This window comes from Canis lupus, chromosome 35, assembly GCF_003254725.2.
Source record: "Canis lupus dingo isolate Sandy chromosome 35, ASM325472v2, whole genome shotgun sequence".
Lineage (NCBI taxonomy): Eukaryota > Metazoa > Chordata > Mammalia > Carnivora > Canidae > Canis > Canis lupus.
Window position 1 is genome coordinate 11561016 of NC_064277.1, and position 20808 is coordinate 11581823.

The 20808-nt window shown below is 40.9% G+C and overlaps 1 long non-coding RNA gene across 4 annotated transcripts in view; it reads right to left on the reverse strand.

Moving 5' to 3' along the window:
• Positions 1–5215: 5215 nt before the first annotated feature.
• Positions 5216–20808, reverse strand: part of LOC112658298 (uncharacterized) — a 79548-nt gene continuing 63955 nt past the window's right edge. For 3 of the 4 annotated variants that reach the window (XR_007408413.1, XR_004812274.1, XR_007408412.1), the window contains 2 exons: positions 13584–13666; positions 5216–5368 (listed from right to left, as the gene is read on the reverse strand). This is a non-coding gene — a long non-coding RNA (uncharacterized LOC112658298). The remainder of the gene's footprint in view (positions 5369–13583; positions 13667–20808) is intronic. The other variant, XR_003135636.2, reaches the window with a different exon arrangement.

A 20808-nucleotide genomic window follows, 5' to 3' on the forward strand; every position in this document is an offset into this window, starting at 1 on the left:
GAATGACCTCTCCTTTCATTTGATTTTACTTCCTGATCTGCATTTTTATTTCACTAAATCACTTACATTTGTTTTTGTCTTGTTCTATTTTAATGCATCAATAGGTATAAACAATTACATTTTCTCTAAGTCTCTCCAAATCATTCTTAGAACACGTAATAGAATCAACAAAATCCTAAAACTCATTAGCCAGAGGAAAAATTTAAAACCTGAGAAGTAATGCAGATGGGATGAAGACAGAGGGCCCAAAGATGGTTAAAAGTGGATGAAGAAATCCATAAGAATGGGCTGATTTATTGAAAATAAATTAGGATGATACATTATTTTGAATTGCCTTCTGGAAACAAGTTGAAAACTGAGAGGTTTTAGGGAATGGGGAATATGCAGGGATTCTATAAACCTCTCTCCTTTGACTACATCTCATTATTCTGCGCACATTTCGTGTTTCAAAATGTCAACAGAAATAAATGCCAGTTTTCTATTTTCTGGGGTTTGAGGAACAGGACACCTTTATTTATTGTAAGTCCTATCTCTTGTTATACAAAGTTTATTTTCTCTTTCCTGGTTATCTCTTCTAATGAAGGTACATGTACCATATTTATTTGTATTGTTTCCTTTATACTTATGTCCTTTACCCTTTCAAAATTTGAGCTGTCTGTGATTTTTTTTCTTTCTTTATATATAATTTTTCCTTTGGGCAGTTACCTGAAGGCTACTAATTATAGATGAGAATTTATGTATGAGTCTGTTTGCTGAAAACAAAAGGAAGAGTGTTAAAGTCCTCCTCATGTTTCTTGAGTTGTTATTACCAAGTTTTCAGAAAGTTGGCTGGTGGCGGGGAGGAGTGATCCAGTTTGCGATAGGTCTAGAAACCTCCAGGACAGTGTTTGCAGAGTATGTTTCAGGATCCCCTTGGCATCAGAATCACTGGGCTGCATGTGACAAAAACAGTTTACTGGACTCTCTCTGGGCCTTGAAACCATAATCCCTAGGAATTTGGCCTCGTAATCTCATGTTTAAGATATTCCCCAGGTGATTCATATGCAGAGTCAAGTTTGAGGACTCTTACCCTAGATTTATCCCCTCAGCAGAGGCAAGAGGAAAATGACCTATGTAATAGTGTTCTATTCTGAAATCTTTTCTCCTCATGTATGGGTAATATACTCCTTTTAAATGTAAAAGTGATATAAGTAATTACGGTAATGGGATTTTAACTGGTTGAAGTTGAATGAGATATAGAGAACACTGAAGGGATTTCAAATAAGCTTTGCACCTAATCATTCATTTGGAATGTCTTTCTTTATCTAAATCGATAGTTAATTTTAACTTTGTGTTAGCTTTTTAAAATGCTGTTGCCTCAGGCACACTCCAGAACCATGCATCTGGAATCTCTGAGGGTGGGACCCAGATGTTCATACTCCATGGGTGTGAGTTAGCTAGCCAAAGACCATAGCAAAGATTATTGTCAAGACTGCAGAGGCAAGTCTAATTATTAAGAAGACATCAGGTCTGAGAACAACATAAGAGGAGACAAAATCTACTGAACCAGAGATCCTGGTCTATCTCCTTTGCTATAATCCCTATCATCATTTTCAAAATATCTCTCCTTCTATACACATTTTCAAACTCCAATTATCTGAGACTCTTAAGGCAGATTTTATAGGTCATTAAGATATTCTAATTTTCCAAGGTCATAATCACACCAGAAATAGATTTCATATTTTTTGTGAATAACTATATCCTCAGCCAATTACATTCCTATCACAGAAATACATATATATGTATGTATGTAGATACATACATATATTTTTTTATTTTACTTTTTTACATTCACTACACCCACTTTAGCAAACAAAAATCAAATCCACTGCAGGAGGCCAGAGAGGGGGGTGTTAGATGGGTAAGATTCCTGTCAAGGATCTAATGACCTTAACGAGCTCAACAGTGTAAAACTTGCGTGGGCAAAGATTCAGCACAGAATGCCCAAGTAGCTCCTTTCTCCTGGTGTCAGAATGTCACAGCATTACAGCTGAGCTGTGGCTCGATTAATTGATTCAGAACGATTCCTGTTGAGCAATTGTCTTCTCTAAAGGAATGTCAATGCAAGCTGCTAGCAACTGTCACTTTATATCAAATATGAATTATGCTGTATAATGGGTTCAGGTGCTCATATAAATTGACTGTCATAAAATCCTTGTGTGTGATAATTCAGTGAAATCATCTTGTTCAGATGATGAAAACAAAGGAGCAGAATAGTGACAAGAGAAGGGAGGTGATAACCTCCCCACTGCTGACAAGAAAAACAATGTCTAAAGACTGCTACTCATTTATTGCTCACTCAGCTTGGTAATTAGCAGCGCCCCACCCCCACCCCCAACGCACACACTAAAATATTCTTGGGCACAATGAAGATGTAATGAGAAAGGACATGATTAAAAAAACTATCACATATTTTTGGTATGAAGATTGATTACAACCAATCGTCAATTGAATCAAAATAGGTATCAAGACTTAGTGTTGATAAGTGCCCTTTGACCCAGCAATTTACACTTCTAGGAACCTAATCCAAGCAGCTAATACAAGTGCAAAATGTCATATTCACAAGCTTCTTCCCTATAGCATTGTTTAGATTAGTAAAAACTGTTGAAACAACATAAATGTTCCTCGCAAAGGATTGTGTATAGGCCATGTGTCTAATGATACTTGGAAACTATTAAAAATTATGATGACTATTCACAAATGTCCTAACATGAAATGATGTCCAATACTGACTACAAAGGAAGTTTATAGAACAGTATGAATAGTTATTCTGCATTTACGTAAAACGACACGCATATATCTACAATATCTACATGTGCATATAAAATAGGGAAACGCCTGCAAGAATGTTCATTGAAATTTTAACAGTAATTTTCTCTGAATGATAAGATCTAGGGTAATTTTTACTTTCTTCATTGTACTTCTCCACATTGCTTGAGTTTTTACAATGAACGTTCAGCAATTTTCCAAAAAAACAATAAAGCTACTTAAAAAGAAAGGAGCATGATAAGAAACTACGTGTGAGTACAAATGAGACCAAGGAATTTGAAAGGGTCCTTATGATTACACCTCCGTTCAGAGACAATAATGATGATAGTAGGTGAATTGCATAATAATCACGTCTGATAGCAAAAACATTAATTTACAATTTATCGAGAGTAGCAATGTGCACCCTGCACCATTAAGAAAATAATAGTAATTCGTGGACTTGAAATGGAAATTAAATAAACAAGCACAAAAGCAACTTGCAAGCAGATCACACTGGGGACACTTGGGCCACGTTTGCGAGAGAAATAATACCTGCCACCTGAGGAGGGCAAGGTTGGGTAATGAGCATGGTTTCACACGATGCAGGAGAATTTATCTTAGCCAAGGAAAAGCTTTCTGGAAGAAAAAGACTGTGAGAGGTGAATCGAAAAGTGTGAGGGAGACAGCTTGCTGGAGAGGAAGTCAAATAGAATATTTCATAGAACCCAAAGGAAGGAAGAAGAATATTTTTGCCTCGGGATTTCCAAAGAAGAAATGTGAAATGTGTCTGTATGCTGTGGTTATTGGCAAAGTCTGCAGCCGAGCTCTTTCAGGCGTTCATACTTTCCCTAAGATGCCTTGGCAGGTTCGTTGTGTAGAAAGTACTGTGGGAGCGAGCACCCTCAGAAAAATCACAGAGGCAAATCCTTTGGGAAGTCCATGTTCTCTCTTTTCAGACCACAGAGATACGCCCGAATGCATGGCTGAAGCACTAAGGGAATGTCCTGTGCGGGGGTGTAATGGTCTTACGGATAAGCTGAGCCCATATCCACCTGAATGGCTGTCAAGCAGTTCTCTTTCCCAAAGAATCCCTCCCTGGCTCATCCTATCAGCTAGAACCTGAAATTCCTTTAAATATTCATTTCTTTTTGTGGGTGTGATGGCATCTCTGGATGAGGGTCAACAAAACAGCGATTTATCACCCAGGAGTGACTCATCATAGGTTCCATGATCAGAAAATAGAATATCCCGAGACTGGGATAAAGATACTTAATGAGGTTGCCTGACCTTGGCCGACTCTTTGGGGTGTTACCTGGCTAAGCCTGTTGGGGAACTACCATGGCAGGTAGGTATAGCCAAGACTGTGTTTTAAAGTATATATACTTTTTAAAGTATAAAATGGATTTTTTTAAAGGATTTTATTTATTTATTCATGAGAGACACAGAGAGAGAGAGAGAGGCAGAGACACAGGCAGAGGGAGCAGCAGGCTCCCTGCGAGGAGCCCGACTGGGGATTCCCTCCCAGGACCCCGGGATCACGCCCTGAGCCAAAGGCAGACACTCAACCACTGAGCAACCCAGGTGCCCTTGTCTTGGGTTTAAACTACTAGACAGAAATATGGATCATCTTGGGCTTTTCAAGACCACAGACACTTTCTCTGCGTGTATTACTTCTAGTTTTTTCTGCTGTGCACATTCAGCCCAACAATTATGCTTCCGCTATGAAAGCCTAGTGAATTCACTATACAGAGTAGAATCCCAAAAGTTCAAAATCACAGAAAATATGCATCTATTCATCAATGGAGGGACATAACTTTCCTTTTAGACTTGTATTAGCTGTGTATGATCTTTGAAAACATTTTTTCTTCTTTCTTCCTTTCTTCCTTCCTTCCTTTCTTTAACTTCTAAATCTTATTATATTATTTAACAGTTTACTTCCTGTATCTCAATAACATAGGTGTTAATTTTTTTCTACACTGTAAGTCCTCCACCAGTGTAGGAAATAATCATTCCTATCCCTAACATACCTTTATTCCCTGCTATATTATGGGTAAAAGGATGCGGGTGGCGGTGGTAAGGGAACCATGAAAGTATTATCCTTATCATTAACCACCCCCCTCAAAATAACGGGGAGTTATTTATTGAACAAATATTTATTGACCGTGTACTATGGCAGGGACTTGGCTCTTGACACTGAAAACACTGCTGAGAGCTAACCAAAGTCCCTGGGTGCTAACATCCCAATCCACTCAGAACTAGTTTTCTCGGGGTTGAAGTTCACAGGTTTGTTCAAATGTGAAAAAAACAACAGTTTCTTCAACCTAGTGCAGTTGAATCTTAGTTACATTTTCCAGTGCTGAGATTAAAACAATAAAACGAGCTCCCGTCATCAGCATCAACTGAGTTACTAAGTTACTAGACATGGTGCTCTGGACAGGAGACTCATTTTTTAACACAAAGAGGGATGAGAACAGGATTTGTAGTGACTCTTCACAGCCTCTTAGTGGAGAACAACTCATGATGCCCTGTTTCCAAAGCCCAGAGTGGAGAGGATGGTGCCAACGTTCTGGTTCCCGGAATGCTGTCAATGGGAGAAAAGGAGACATAGGTCACGTTGCTTCTTTTAAAATCCTCACCTCTTTTTGCTGAATTTATCCTGAGAAAGTAAAACTGGGGGAAAGAACAAATCGCTCTAAGGGTCTCTCATCTGCCCCCCATTCCCTCTCACAGCTTTCAAGAGGAAAAGGTGTCCTTGATGTTTTTATGCCATCAATATTCTCCATCATTGGCTTTTAGGTTTGAGCTTCCCCGGAAACAGACCCTGAGAAAAGTCATCGAGCTCAAGTGGCTAATTGGGGCGGTGCTCTCAGGACCCATGATCAAGGGAGTGAGGTATTGAGCTAGGAAAGGAGAAGCCTGCCAGCCCCCACACTCACCCAGGCTGCCTGGTTACCTCCAGGTTACCTTCTAGTTACCTCCTGGTTACTTCCCACCTGGCGACCTCCCGCTCTGACCCCGGAGGGGTCACACCCACACCCTGTGGAAGATGATCTTCCCTCCCTGGAGGAACAGGCCTGCCCTTCCTCACAAGGGGAGACGGGGTCTGTTTTTCTTCTCCCTCAGACAGGCCTGGCTGGTGACTTGCTTTTACCAATAGAAGGTGACAGAGGTACAGTTGAGCAGGTCCTGAGTCAGAAGGAGACCCAGAAACCTCCACTTCCACACTCGCTAAGGAAGCTGGCTGCCATTCTGGAAACAATCTAGGTTCATCCACTGAATAGTGAGACATGGTGTGAAGAGAAAGAGGCCACTTTGAGGAGGACCCGAGAGCCACACACGTGAAGGGGACCTTCCTGGGCCTCACTGCTCTCAAGAAGGCAACTCAGCAAGTGACCCAGTGTAGACCTGAAGACTGCCCACCTGTGTCCTGCCTGAATTTCTTACCTCCAGATTCATGAGAAATAACCAAAAAATGAATAAATAAATAAAAATTCTTGTTTTACATAGTGGCTATGCATGGCTTTAGGAAGCAGAGCTCTCTGATACCTACACTAACTTCAGTGGGTCACTGGATTCACTCCCAAGGGGTATTAATCTCCTGGCCCTTTGGGCCTGTTTCATGGGTGAGCAAAGCAGGCTTCACTCCTCAGAGAAAGCCCCACACAAAGAAATACAGGTTCTCTGGCCTACAGCTGCCTGCAGGGCCAATGTGTGCTGAGGTGGCAAAGGCACAGAAATGTGGGCGGAGCCCTGCTGGTCTGGGACATCCTGCTGGGACACCTGGATGCTCTCACTTCCAGCCATGGCCGACCTTCTGGCCAACTGGGCCATTTACCTTTCCTCCCAATGCAGAGATCCCCACTGCTTCTGTTGTCAAAACTCATTCCTTCCGATTGGCCAGCTGTGATTTCAGTGTTCCAGGGAAATTCTTCCTTCCCTGGAGATCACAATCTGCCTTCGCCTTACACCTGATCCCTGGAGCTTCTAAGCTGCACATTCCTTTCCCGAGACATTAAACATTTCTCTGTCAATCAGCTTAAGGAAGAATAAAATCCTAACTCAGCAGAAAGTCGTGCATTAGGTCATGTGGAATGTGAGTTTGTGCTTGCGTGTCGGTTGGCAGAGCAAAAAATTCCAAAGAAAAGGACTCTTCTCAAGAAGTTAAAAGTCTAAAAAGAGAATGGCTTCTGATCAAGAAACAGTTACCTCAACATTATCAAGATAAAGTCATTCTACAAATGTGCTGTCCTACTGGATAAAAGTAATGCTCCATCTCAGATAGAATGCCTGTTATTTTCCTTGTTTTTCTATTGGTGGCGATGAGGTCACCCAGAGGACCCGGTCTCTCTCCTCGTTGCCCTGGTAATCAAAAGCATGTAATTAAAAGCTGGCTGGCGACAGCAATGAATGTGATTCTGTGACCCAAGAACACTTTTTTCCTAAGCAAAGCTCATTAGACCACATTAAATTCACAATAGGTTTAAATTCACAACGTGTACACTGGAATGATCCTAAGCGGAAGGCTTTAAGCAGAGAGTTCCTCAAAGGACAGAGGAGGCTTAAGACCTATTTTTTAAAAATGTGAGGAACCCGGGGGGGAGGTTGGGTTTTCTAACACGCAAAGCAGGAAGCCCTGGGAGGGTCCTAATATACGAGGCTGGTGGCTAGGAGGGGAGAGAAAGGAGAGAAATTGACTGGCTCAACAAGGCTTAGATTGGAAATGCCTTATTGCTGGATTACGTTATTGTCAGATGACCAAGCCAAGTCCTAGTTCGTTTAGTGTTTTCTATCACCCAAACAGGAGGTTCAGGTCCCTGGATCAAAGGATGGGAGATGTGCTTTAAAACAAAGCAAAACAAAAGCAAAACAGAAAAATGCTCCAAAATGCCAGGGCTCGTCCATTCACTTCTATCACTGAGACAGTAACCCACATATTTATCTTTTTAAGAACAAAATTATGGAGGGAAAGCAGCTGTGCCAATCCCATATATGTTTTAAGAAGCAGACCCAAACTGTCCAGTTGTGATCAGGCTTTGGAGCATTTTCCTAAACCTTCTCCCAAGAGGCTCTGAGAACAAAAGCCCAAAAGTGGCCTCTGGAGTTCTCCCAGATGCCAGATGTCCACCCAGAAGGCAAAAGAGGAGCCCAGCAAGTGGGCAGAGCAGATCCAGGGCAAGCCTGCGAGCTTGAAACTGGGAGGGCTGCAAGGAGATCTGGAAGGGACCATGCGGATGGCTCATGGAAACCAGCAGACAGGGCCTCAAGCCCTCCGGGGAATGAACCTGCTTGACTTGGGGCAAGTTCTTCAAAAACTCAGCCTTTACGTTTCCAGCTGAATAAAGGGGACCCTAGAGGCATTGACAGAGTGCTTTGCCCGGTGCCCTCGCCATTGCGAGCAGTCCTTGAATGCCAACTCTTAATCGGGTCCCTAGCAGCACCCTGCACAGCTGGTGCGAGGGATCCCCGACATGATGTGCTCTCAGGGGTGCTGGCAAATGGTCCCACATGCAGAGATTTTTCCCACTCGGCCCTCCCTGATGCCTGAAGTCCCTTCTTTGAGAACTTCTCTAGTTTCTCAGAAATTATTCTTTATTAAAAATGCAACTTAGCAGCTCCAGAAGTGGTTTGCTTGCAAGGCTTCCTCACTTCATGAATGTATTATGCTGCAAGACACACCTCATCCTGGACAAAGTGTCCTGGGTTCCTCAGGACACACTCACTTCACTGTTAGGGTGTGTGTGCAAGCACGGTTTTGACAGAGTGGCAACCTCCCAGTATATACTGGGGCCTCACTTGGTATAAGGCAGAGGCTCTTAACCTGTGTTTCCAAGATGGGGCTTTAGGAGCTCTTTGAGTCTCCTGAAATTAGATGCACAGTCGTCTTGGTGAATTGGTATGCTTTGGGGCTGGAAGATCCAGTGTTCATGGATTCTCAAAGGGCTTCATAATTAAAGAACTGTCATAAAGGAGACTGCAATTCAGAGCTAGCCCTCGTAGCCGCCTTCAAGTATGGTGATTCGCCAGGGGCCTGAGGAGACCTCAGAGTGTGTTCCAGTTGGCGGGGGTGGTTGGGTGGACAGCCAGATAACCTCAAGGGCTCTGGGTGCTCTGGTGTGTCAGTGTGACTGAGCAGATGGGTCGAGAGCCAAACCCAACCCTGTTGACTCACAGCTGGCTTCTGGAAGCTGCCCTGGAGTGAGCATGCAGAGCGAGGTTCTAGTAACTTTCTCAGCATGGGGAGGGCTTGGCCTGGGAGGGACAGTGAAGCCTTGGGGCTCCTAGCCCTTCTGCAACCCAGGCCTCGGGGCACTCAGCACTAGGTGGGGGGGTGCACTTGGGGTTCTCTATTGTGTCTTTCAGTCCTAACGTGAAATCATCCTAATGATTCCTCATTATTTCTCCCTCTCTGAGTACTTCTTCCTGCCTGAAGTTTATGTAATTTGGGGATAAAGCTATCAAGTAAAATACAGGATTCCCAGTTAAATGGAATTTCAGAAAAACAATGAATAATTTTTGTGTGTATATGTACATATGTGTATATATATCTTCAATACTTCAGGGGACATACATATTTACTGTTTACTTGGAATTCACATTTAGCTGGGAGTCCTGTTTTTCTGTTTTGGGGGTTTCTTTTTTCTTTCTTTCTTTCTTTTTTTTTTTTTTTTTTTGCTAAATCTGGTATTATGGGCTGAATCGCGTCTTCTCAAAATTCATATGTTGACATTCTCACCTCCTAATACTTCAGAATGTGACTTTATTGGAAGTAGGGTCATTAGAGAGTAATTCGGTTAAAATAGGATCGTTTGATGGGGCCCCAATCCAATATGGCTGATGTCCTTACAAGAAGAAGAAAGTTGGACACATGGACAGAAGGAGGACCACAGAAGACACAGGGAGAAGATGGGCCTCCACAAGGCCTCAGAAGAAGCCTTAATCTTGGACTTCCAGCCTCTGGAACTGTAAGCAAATAAATTTCTCTTGTTTAAGCCACAGAGTCTGTGGTATTTGTTATGGCAGCCCAAGCAGATTAATACATCTGGCAACCGTATTTAGAGAACATTCTAAATAAAACAGCACAAAATTATGAATACAGAATTAAGCCCAAATGTGAATACTTATTAGAATAAGAAAAGAGATCACAGCAAATTACCAGAGATGTGAAGATTGGAGTCCCTTTTCTCAGAGACCCCCTTTGAGGCAACTGGAACACCAGTGGTTTCTAGAACTCACCGAGACCCCCCACATGAGAGGCTCTCAAGCCTAAGCTTTATTAGTACCCCAGTCAATTTAAATCTGCCGGGATGTTTATCCCGACCTTTTCTAAAGCTCTCTGTTTATTTCCCTGGTTTCATTTGGCTTTCATGGCAATGCTCAAATTACACAACTGGGTATTTTTGGAACTCTGTCTCTCCTTCTTTTATTGTTTAGTTTCTTATCTTTTTTCTGGGGGTAAGATTTTTTAGCTCTTTGATTTCATGTAAAAATGGATCCTAATAATGTTTATAACACAGCATAAGTTTTTCGTATTAGAACTATTTTTAACACATCATATTGTTATTTTAATTATATGGGTAGCTTTGGTAATTTTATTTTCTCCATTTTGTGAAGTCTGGAAAGAGAAACAAGGAATAATATAATTTTCTTTTGCATAAGGGACTCTTATAGAAACATTTAATTTCAGCTGTAGCTGACAGATTTATAAAGATAGGAGTGTATATAAATACATATGTGCATGTATATATTTCATATCTTTCTGAATGCTACACAGAATTATCCCAAAGTGCAACTAATTATACCAACTTGATTGCCCAGTAGGAAATCAGTTAAATTAGACAAAATTGTTCTGTCATAACCATGTATAAAAATTCTTTGTGGATAAAATGTACATATATTGAAAATGTCTTATAGGAAGGGTCCATAGAAGACATTTCTTTTTCATTTTGAATTTTAAAACACTAAGTCCAATCTTTTTAATTGAAAGAAGGCGTTTTTGAGCATTGTATAGATTTCACATTAGTATGGCAGGTAATGATTTTGAGCTTGAAAACTTTAAATCTCTCCCTAACAGGGCTAAAAACTGGCTTAAATGCAACATGATTGAAAATGAAAAGTATAGGTGTGCCTAGGTGGCTCATTCGGTAGAGCATCTGGCTCTTGGTTTCAGTCCAGGTCATCATCTCAGGGTCATGGGATCAAGCCCCAGGTGGGGCTCCATGCTTAGTGGGGAGTGTGCTCAGGATTCTCTCCCTCTGTCCCTGGCCCCCACCGCCATGCACATTCTCTCTCAAATAGATAAATAGATAGATGATAGATAGAAGATAGATGATAGATAGATAGATAGATAGATAGATAGATGATAGATAGAAGCATAAAATAGAATCTTTAAAAGGAAAAGAAAAAGTATAATGAATGTAAAAGAAAATAAATAAAAGTAATTTAAGATGGATGATACATGCAGTGGAGGAGGAAGAGGAATGCAGAACAAGATAAGCAGAGTGAAACGTGGATGGAATGTCAAGAAATGAAATCTACTTAGCAAGTTTTGAAAAATGGTCACAAGTAAGTTGTGTGACGTATTAATAGATGTACAATGGTGACTGAGTCAAGTAGTTCACCACTCTGGCTATGCCAGTCTTGGAATCGAATTCACACAGCCATTTTTCCCCTCCAACATATTAGAGATATTACATTGGTGAGTGTGTGTATGTCTGTGCAGGCGTGCATATGCATGTAGTGATGGTGGTGGTGTGATCAGAGTGTGCATTCACAAGTGTGTAACTGGGCAGTAAAATGGGTAGGGCCGGTGGTGATTACCCCATAAGTGTCATAACTACTTCAGGATATTCATCTTGCTTTTTCCTTGTATAAATTATAATTATAGTTAAGAATCATGAAGCCAAAATAAGTCAGAGAAAGATAATGATCATATAATCTCGCTCCTATGTGGAATTTAGGAAACAAAACAAGGAGCATAGGAGAAAGGAGGGAAAATTAAACAAGACGAAATCAGAGAGGGAGAGAAACTATAATTATGAGACTCTTAACCATAGGAAGCAAACTGAGGGCAGCTTGAGGGGGTGGAGGGAGGATGGGGTAACTGGGTGACAGGCATGAGGGATGGCACATGATGGAATGAGCCCTGGGTGTTGTATGCAGCTGATGAATTCCTGCACTCTACCTCTGGAACTAATGATGCAGTATATGCTAATTAATTGAATTTAAATAATAATAAAAAAGAATTCCTAAGGGTTTCTCTTACTGAAATAGTTCACAAGGAATAGAATTATATTACTGTTCAATCCTTAATTCTACCTTTCTTTTTGAAAAGGCAGTTCATTGAATGGCCAGTAGCTATGGATATTATTATTTTTATTTTTGCTTTAAAGCAGATAATTTCTTGTGCAAGTAATTATGCGGGTATCTTCCACGTGGGTACATTTAATGCTTGTGATTTTTTTTTTTCTCCTTGGAATTGGATATGTGATTGCTAATCAAATGTTATCCATGGATACAAATTCAGGTAAGGGACGTAGACAACAAATAGCGTCTTCAGAGAAGGTCTTTTTCCTTCTTGTCTGACCTGATTTTCTACAGCCCAGTCACTAAAATACCCCCCTCTTCTTTTAAGGAATCATATCCTCTTACTTGCTATGCTGCTAATGTGTTCGTTCTTTCTCTGATTGTAGCTACCCCAAGTTTGCTTGGTTACTATTCGGTAGCCACTTGTGTTTTGAGGCCACCGCATTTTCAAAATTCTCCTTAATTATAGTTATTCAACTTGCTATAGAAGAGATTCCTGGATATCCTATTGTTCTCCGACTTTGCACGATATATCCCAGCTTAAATGAGTTGCAGTAAATGGTACTTCACACAAAGGCTTATACGTATATTTAGCTGAAGGCAGGGATTAGAAAATACATTTTCCCATCTTTGGGAAATATGGGAAAGCCTCTCTGAAAAGGAACTCTTTGCACACTCAAAGATCTGTGGTTTCAATAACTGGTCACAAAATGGATGTGCTATATAGCACGTGAACATGAAAATGAATGTTGCGTTTAGCAGTAAGAGAAAGTGTGCTGCATCACACTAGGATAGCGTGTCCTTTCTGATGGGCCTCCCTTCCCTGAGGGCAGGAGTGACATCTGATGCACCTTTGTCCCTCACGTCTGATGCACCATGTGGCACACATGAGGGCAGGAGTGACATCTGATGCACCTTTGTCCCTCACGTCTGATGCACCATGTGGCACACAGAGTGGGTGCTCAAAAAAACTGAACTGAGCTAAGTAACGATCAATAACCCACACTGACTACAAATTGTTAAATAAAAAAATACATTGTGCTATGCCACTGCCAAAATCTTTATCCAAGCATGAAGAAGTCTCCAGCTGGATCCTGACTCTGTCCTCATCTTCCCTTGTCATTTTGACTCACCATCAGCTCCTGGGATTCCCTGTTTTCTCCTCTCTCTTTGGTCCACCCTCTACACTCTTCTGTCTTGAAATAGTCATTTCCTTGATTCTGGGCTGATAAAATAATTGCAGAGATTTTTCAGGCAATTAAGTCAATGGGTACACTCTAAGTATTGTGCAGGGTTTTCTACAGCCCCACATATTGCTATTTTTAATTTGCAACACTACAAGTCCATGACACGCTGGAATTTAAGGAGGCTCATTAGCCTACAATGTTTACTCTGCAAAATGGTTGTTGTCATTGAAGAAAATAACCTCCCCCACTTCACAAAGATCACTGCCTCGTTTCGCATTGCTTCGGGATATGACATCAGAAACTCACCCCCACTTTCAGGGCAGGAACAGAATGGAGGGCTTCAGTCCTTTCCAGACATCTATGCATGGGTGACAGTGGGGTGGGCGTAACTGTGAACAGTGAAATACACAGAGATATAACCTGTATGTCCCACGTTGGAAGGTCTTGCCTGTAGATATGCCGTAATACGGTGTACCACACGTGCACACACACACACACATACTTGTGCATGTGCACACACCGTGTACTCTCACTGCCTTTATATTACCTACAAGGTCAACAGCAGACTTCCTTTACCATTTTAATCTTTAGTAGTGCATACTCCATAAGGGATGGTCATCCACTGCTGACGTTTACTTGACAAGCTAAATCCAGCTGCTGTTCCATGACACACCCTCCCCAAAGATGAATCGAAACTTCCCGTTTCCAGGAGTGAACTGTGTCCCCAGGTCATGAATACATGACACGTGTCATACATTCTACTACCACTTGTACCAATTCCTAGATTCTTTTTTTTTTTTAATTTCCAGAAGGTGCAATCTTTTCGAGATAAAATGTTGCCTGGCACATGATGTGATGAGCACTGGGTGTTATACATAACTGGTAAATCACTGAACACCACATCTGACACTAAGTATGTACTTTATGTTGGCTAATTGAATTTAAATTTTTTAAAAAGGCAAAAAAAAAAAAGAGAGAGAGAGAGAGATAAAATGTTTCCTGGCAAGAATAAACATGGTACTGAGTTAAACTTAGGAAGATTATTTAACACACATTTGCAAAAGACTTCATGCGCAGCTTTGACATTTTCTTCTTGAACATTCATAAAAGCGGTATTAAAAACCACTATTGGTAAGCTTTGTTCACAAAGAAAATTATTCCAATATATCTCTACATAAAATTATGTCCATATGAGAATCAAGAAACAAGATGGGAGAGGATGGTTCTCAAAGTGTGTGCCAAGGATCCCCACAACGTTGCAGGGGACCCACAAGATCAAAACTGTTTTGATAATAGTACCAAGATGTTGGCTTTTGTGAGTTTCATTGTCCCTCGTGTGGATGGGAATATCCTCCAGAGGCTACATGACCTGTGATATTGCTTCTTACTCATTGGACTGAGCACAGAAGCAGATATGAGGCTCCAATGTCTCGACTTTTAAGCCAAACATTAAAGAGATTTGTAAAAATGTAAAACAGTGATACATTCTCCCTCTATATTTTTGTTTTGGACAATACAATTACTTTTCATACAAATAACTTACACTGATGTAATGGTTTCTTACCATTATTTTAAATGAATCAATAAGTAAATATTAAAAATATTTCCTAGTTTTAATTTCAGATATAATTAAATATTGATAAATACAACTCACAATTTAAAAAAGCTCTTTGGGGGGCAGCCCGGGTGGCTCAGTGGTTTAGCGTCTGCCTTCAGCCCAGGACGTGATCCTGGAGACCTGGGGTCGAGTCTCATGTTGGGCTCCCTGCATGGAGCCTGCTTCTCCCTCTGCCTGTGTGTCTGCCTCTCTCTCTGTGTCTCTCATGAATAAATAAATAAAATCTTTAAAAAAAAAAAAAAAAAGCTCTTTGGGGTCATCGACCATTTTTAAGAGCATAGAGTTTCCTGAGACCAAAAGGTTTGAGAAGGGCTGAACTATGCAAATAGAGGGGACGGTACATCCCTGGTAGCTTGAGCTTGTAAATATTCTCCTCTAGAAATCATTGCTTAAAACGATGTTTCAAAAGAAGAAATGGGTAGGAAATATCAGAAAGGGAGACAGAACATGAAGACTCCTAACTCTGGGAAACGAACTAGGGGTGGTGGAAGGGGAGGAGGGTGGGGGGTGGGGGTGAATGGGTGACAGGCACTGAGGGGGGCACTTGACGGGATGAGCACTGGGTGTTATTCTGTATGTTAGCAAATTGAACACCAATAAAAAATAAATTTATTATTAAAAAAAAAGACGAGTTTTGTGACTCAGAGGGGGATTTTCTGAGTAGAAGCCTCTCCATTGGCTATCAGTAGGCTGCACCTGGACTGGCTTCACCCCACCTTATCTCTAACATCCTCTATAGCTCCCTTTAGGCAAACAAAGTAACAGTGGGGTGAGGGGGCTGCTGGGCCCCACAACCTATTATTCTTGGAAAAGGCTTATGCTGGGTCCTGGACTTCCTTGAAACTTTAGCAGTTTAAACAAATGCCTCTAACAGGTTTCTTCCTTCTCTGCCTGTCTATCTAAAACACATCCTGTTTGAACTCTCTTGGGAGTAGAAGCAGCCATCCCAAATTCCTATCTGTTATGATTGCTTAAGAATTACCTGGATCACGTTTTAAATACAAAGCTTCCAGGCCCCAGTCTAGATCTAAGGAATCGATAGCACAGGACTGAGGGGAGCCTGTTTGTTCTCTTTGACAAGCTCGTCCCATAATCCTTAATACAGTCTCCAGGAGGCCACTGTGACAGTGCAGGTGGGCCAGAAAAGAAAAGAAGGCCTGGAGTGCATCGCCTCCATACCAGAGCACCAAGCAGCCAGCATGTGCTAGGGCAGCACCCAACACTTACCAGTGAAGTCAGACCTGGAAGGGGCATCCAAGCATACAGGAGCCCCGACAAGGAGAGGTGAGCCAGGTGCCATGGAGCCTTGTGGAGGGATGGGGGGGGATAGCATTTGGGTTTAAAATGGTGACTGATGGAGAAGGAGAGAAAGAAAGGGGAACAAAGTGGGTAAGTATCAGGGCAAAATGAAGAAAGTTCCATAAGTGAGGGCCCTAGTGTTGAACTATCATTTCTCTGCCACGGTTTTGTTTAGAGCCAGCCAGCCCTAAGCCTCGGTGTGGTCAAGACTCAAAGCAGACTTGACAGGCACTCAACAGGCCAGCTCTGATGAAGGCCCTCAGAAAACAGAAACGCAAAGAATGTCAAAACCCAGAAAGAGGGATCACATAAATGAGACCTAGAAAGTTCAAGTAAATAAGTACTAAAATGGACACAGGGAAAAATCAGATCTAAAGGTTTTTCAGGGGTGCCCAGGTGGTTCAGTCGGTTGAGTATCTGCTTTCAGCTCAGATCATGATCCCAGGGTCCTGGGATCCATCCCTGAGTCAGGCTCCCTGCTCAGCGGGGAGTCTGCTTCTCCCTCTCCCTCTGCCCCTCTCTCCCCTGCTCATTTGTAAATAAATAAACAAATAAAAATAAAAATGAATGAAGGCTTTTCACCCACACAGCGTGTTTGGAGAAGGAAATCTTGTGTCTGCGTGTTTGTTCAGCTGAGGGGTGCAGGAAGCAGAAGGCAGAGGAGGAACACTCTAGGCCTGGATTGTTTACCATCCCCCATTGCAGGGCACATTATAAAAAACCCACCCAGATACAAGTCAAGTGTTTATAGCCTTTATTAATCTTCTCTTGGCTGTTAGTGCCTCAGATTAAAGTCAGTGAGGCTTTGATTCGAAATAGTTTATGGTACACCCAGGGGTGAAATCTCCTATCTCTTCACTTGTCCTCATTTGTAAGGTTCTTTCAAAGAGGGGTTTGACTTGGTATCTCTTTCCTTGGATGCTTCTATATCTAAATGTACTGTGAACATTTAGGCCATTCACCTATTGACCGTTTTTAACATAAACTATTATATTTCAGCGGACTAATGAATTTGGGAGAGATGGGGAACAGGGTAAAATCTGATCTATTGGGACAATTTTGGGTGACCTGAATACTTTCAACTTTCACCTACTTTTATTGCACAAGATGAGACCTCTCTAGCAAGTCTTACTCGTGTTTTGCAACACATTTACAAGTTGAAATGTGTGTGGCCCAAAGCACTTTCTGTACCACAGGCAGCTTTGATAACAAGCAGAGGTAGGAGGAATTCACTTTAGCCAAATCTGCGGAGTGCCTTTGCGAAGCTCTTCACTTTCTTTGCCTTAACCGTCCTCATTCTCAAGATAAAATGGGAAAAGAAAGGAAAGAAAAAGCTGTTTACCTTGTACAGGTCTTTCAGAAGATGGACTGCAGGATTACAGAATGCTTCATGAACTGTACAATCCCTCGTGTGCTGGCTTGCTGCTGAAAAGGAACTCCTTTGCTCATTTTTGGAAAATATAAGATGCTTATGACTACATCAGACCATTTAATAACCTTTCCTGTGCTTTCAGCAGTAGATACTCTGAAAGCCTTCTGCGGCATCTCCATAAAAACATTTTTTCTTTCCAAACCAATTCTTCGCATGTTTCACGTATTTGTAAGACATCACTAGTTGTGTGAAAGTGTGCAACTCTAGAGATCCTGTTGCTCTGAACTGCCAAGACTTCACTTTGGGATCGATTTTTTTTTTATGCCCTTTTATACTTTTTTCTCTCCCATTTCAAAAGATCTTTCCCGCTATGGTGGGTCCTTGTGAGATGGCGGATGAAGGAAAGTGTTTCAATGCCCAATAGAGTAACCCAACTGAACATGACCTGAGAATAAAGTCTTTTGGGTTCTTCAGAGAGCTCTTCAGATTTCATACCACGTGCTCAAGGCAGGTGAGATCAACAGTATAACACGGATTCCAACCTACATCAAATATGGGGAGGCAAGGTGGGACCCTGGAACACCATGAAGTGGTCTATGCACCATAACTGCTGAGCCCCACAGACGCTGGTTCTGTCTCTTGAAATCACTCTCAAATAAGTTGCATTTCCCCCCCAACTTTAAGCATTTAACGTGGTTTTCTCTGAAATTTTATTTTTTAAAATGTTATGTTTTAAAATGTCTTACACTTTACTATTTTTCTAGCCAGGCACTAATTTATACATTTGTTCAACAAAAAATTCATGCAGGATTTTGGACCTTATGCTTGTGCTATTTGTTTGTTTGCATATTTATTTATTTGTATATTGTGAATTCATGATTTGCTGGAGGGAAGAGTCATTTATCTTTGTATCCACCGATCGATTAGATAATAAGTGCTCAATAAACACTGAAACAATGTTCAACAAATCACATCAGTTTCCATAATGGTATTGAGGCAAATTATAATTAAAACATATATCTTGTCAATATGAAACTTGTGAGAGAAATGGAGAATGGCATTAAGATATAGTTAATGGAAATTAGGCCATAAATTAGACTCTGAGCTTCCTGATAGCCAGAGTAAAAGAAAAATTTGCCAATGTACATCAGATATAGGGATTGTGGAAAGGTCCTGGATTTTAATACATTTCAGCTATTAATGAATATTTTATTGCTATTTGATTACATTTCAGGAATTTTCCAATTATATCCACACATTTTTCTTGAAATAATTAATATGGATCTCAGAAAAATTACTTTTCAAATTTTTGCATGCACTGGGTGCTTGTAGGAACATGGAAAACATCAAATAATCTTATGACAAAAATAAAATTCGTTTTTTCCTAAATGAAACTTCCTTAGCGTTTCTCATTTAGAAATGATCAGATCACTTATTTCACTATGTTCAGGATTATAAACTTTACACATAAAATGTGCCTAAAGTAAATTAAAAGCCATCCCCAACCCTCTACCAATGAAACATACCTAAGAACAAGATGAAAATGCCTGGAATAAGCAGGTAGACTCATATCAAGGGTGAACAGAGACATTATATGGGAAGAACTTCCAGCAGGCAGTGAACAGAGCCATTTATGAAGACTCCAAGGATGGAAATATCTAAACATTTCAATGAACTAGGAGCTCTGGTTGCTAATTAAGAACTGACAATCACATTGTCAGAAACAATCCTGTTTCTTTGGCCTCTTGAACACATACAGGGAGTCAGAGATCTGGTCTTCAAGATAATTTACTGTTCCGTGAGCCTAACAGAACCTAACAGACCACCTGACAGGTAGGTGATCACTCACTCAGTGAGGCCTGTTTCTCAAACCTCAAAACGAAGATCATAATACCTACTTTGTGGGATTCTTGTAAGAATCAATGCAAATAGATGTGATTAAGTATGTAGACAAACATTATAAACTTTATATGAGGATCCAATTTGGGTCCAATGGAGTCCAGCTCTGACATCAGCACTTGGGAAGTGGTGGATTTTTCATAGCATTGTATGTGCGATTGGTCAAATTTATGTAAAACTAACATCATCTACTGCTGAAACTCAATTTTTTTTTTTGCTTCACAAATGTGAACAATTTTTAAAAATTTATTGAGTTCAGCGGCTCAATGTTATTACAGAACTTGATTTTAGATTTTAAAAGCTCACTTTCTGTGAGCTCTCTTTCTGTAAGAAGCGTGAATTCACAGTGTTATCTATAGATTTAATACATATTTATCATCACACTGAGTGTGTGTGATAAAGTTCTACTTCTTTTTTTCCAGATTATTATTTTCTTGGCTTTATTTACATTTTGCCTGGATAAGCATATTTATACCGTTTAATACTTCAAGTGATTACACCATGATTTTGAGATTTTATGAGGAAAACTGGAGTACACAATTATGTTTTGAAGTTAACTGATTTGACCATCCTCGATCCAAAGGAGAACAAAAGCACCTGACTCTCGCTAACTTTTGAGATGGCTGTATCAGCTTCTCTAGAAGCAATCAATCAGCAATGATCACATTTCAGATAAACCTCAAGGCTGAAATGTCACCAAGGTGATTGAGAAGAAATAATCAAACTGAGTGGATATAGAAAAACAAACTTTTTAAGGAAAGGCAAAGATCACAGAGAGGTTCACCCATTCCCATGGATGTCCTAAGCCGGGGAGCACTGGTAATGGTGAGGAAATACTGGAGGAGGAACCACACATTCTTCCTCCGCCTGCCATGCTGGCAGAGGGATCCATTGGCAATGAGGTGAAAGCATAAACTGGGACACGATGTAAGGGACTTGGGAGTGCCCAACGGCAGGAGGGCAGCATGAAGAATTGCCTAATCCTCAGAACATCTGAACATGCCCTGTCATCACAGGGAAACAAGCACTGCAGTTGAGGTATCTGGACACCATGGGCCATAAACCTTATCTAAGGCTCTTTCCTTCCCAAGCACCCACTGACCTCTTTTCCTAATGAGTCTCTTCACAGGGCAGAGGGAAGATGGATCAATACACTACTGACCCTCATTTCACTCTTTGATTCTCTTCCAGTTAGGGAATAATAGCTGGGATTAAGAACACTTACTTTTGTGTGATATTTTACTGTTTTTAATTTATTTACTTGTGTCCAGCAAAACACCTACAAACCTATATGGAAAAATCTACAGATCTAATTTATCTGTCTACATATATGACTAAAATGT